We start from the raw sequence: 2500 nt of genomic DNA, 5'->3' as shown, positions 1-2500 counted from the left end.
ACACTGACACAGGCATAGACACTGACACTGACACAGGCACAGACACAGACACAGACACTGACACAGACACAGGCACAGACACAGACACAGACACTGACACTGACACAGGCACAGACACAGACACAGACACAGACACTGAGACTGACACAGGCACAGACACAGACACAGACACAGACACAGACACTGACACTGACACTGACACTGGCACAGACACTGGCACAGGCACAGACACTGACACTGATACTGACACAGGCACAGGCACAGACACTGACACAGACACTGGCACAGACACAGGCACAGACACAGACACTGACACTGACACTGACACAGGCACAGACACAGACACAGACACAGACACTGAGACTAACACAGGCACAGACACAGACACAGACACAGACACAGACACTGACACTGACACTGACACAGGCACAGACACTGGCACAGGCACAGACACTGACACTGACACTGACACTGACACTGACACTGACACTGACACTGACACAGGCACAGGCACTGACACTGACACTGACACTGACACTGACACTGACACAGGCACAGACACTGCCACTGACACAGGCACTGACACTGACACAGACACAGACACAGACACAGAGACTGACACAGGCACAGACACAGACACAGACACAGACACTGACACTGACACTGACACAGGCACAGACACTGGCACAGGCACAGACACTGACACTGACACTGACACAGGCACAGGCACAGACACAGACACTGACACTGACACTGACACAGACACTGACACAGACACTGACACTGACACAGACACTGACACAGGCACAGGCACTGACACTGACACTGACACTGACACAGGCACAGACACTGACACTGACACAGGCACTGACACTGACACAGACACCGACACTGACACTGACACAGGCACTGACACTGACACTGACACAGGCACAGACACTGACACTGACACAGGCACAGGCACAGACACTGACACTGACACAGGCACAGACACTGACACTGACACTGACACAGACACTGACACTGACACAGGCACAGACACTGACACTGACACAGGCACAGACACAGGCACAGACACTGACACTGACACTGACACAGGCACAGACACTGGCACAGGCACAGACACAGGCACAGACACTGACACTGACACTGACACTGACACAGGCACAGGCACAGGCACAGACACTGACACAGGTACAGGCACAGACACTGACACTGACACTGACACAGACACTGACACTGACACAGGCACAGACACTGACACTGACACTGACACGGGCACAGGCACAGACACTGACACTGACACAGGCACAGGCACAGACACTGACACTGACACTGACACTGACACAGGCACAGGCACAGGCACTGACACTGACACTGGCACAGACACTGACACAGACACTGACACTGGCACAGGCACTGACACTGACACAGACACAGACACTGACACAGACACTGACACTGACACTGGCACAGACACTGACACAGGCACAGGCACAGACACTGACACAGGCACAGACACTGACACTGGCACAGACACTGACACTGACACAGGCACAGGCACAGACACTGACACAGGCACAGGCTCAGACACAGACACTGGCACAGACACAGACACTGACACTGACACAGGCACAGGCACACTGACACAGACACTGACACTGACACAGACACAGACACTGACACAGGCACAGACACTGACACTGACACAGGCACAGACACTGACACTGACACTGACACAGGAACAGACACTGACACAGACACTGACACAGACACAGACACAGGCACAGGCACATACACTGACACTGACACAGGCACAGACACTGACACAGACACAGACACAGACACAGGCACAGACACAGACACAGACACAGGCACAGGCAGACACTGACACAGACACAGGCACAGACACTGACACAGGCACAAACACAGACACAGACACTGACACAGGCACAGGCACTGACACAGACACAGACACTGACACTGACACAGGCACAGACACTGACACTGACACAGGCACTGACACTGACACTGACACAGGCACAGACACTGACACAGACACAGGCACTGACACAGACACAGACACTGACACTGACACAGGCACAGACACTGACACTGACACTGACACAGGCACTGACACTGACACTGACACAGGCACAGACACTGACACAGACACAGACACTGACACAGACACAGACACAGGCAAAGGCACATACACTGACACTGACACAGACACAGACACTGACACAGACACTGACACTGACACAGGCACTGACACTGACACTGACACAGGCACAGACACTGACACAGACACAGACACTGACACTGACACTGACACAGACACAGACACAGACACAGGCACAGGCACAGGCACATACACTGACACTGACACTGACACTGACACAGGCACAGACACTGACACAGGCACTGACACTGACACTGACACAGGCACAGACACTGACACAGACACAGACACAGACACAGGCACAGGCACAGGCAC

This window comes from Pristiophorus japonicus, chromosome 1 (genome assembly GCF_044704955.1).
Source record: "Pristiophorus japonicus isolate sPriJap1 chromosome 1, sPriJap1.hap1, whole genome shotgun sequence".
Classification (NCBI taxonomy): Eukaryota; Metazoa; Chordata; class Chondrichthyes; family Pristiophoridae; genus Pristiophorus; species Pristiophorus japonicus.
This window is presented reverse-complemented; position numbering follows the sequence as displayed.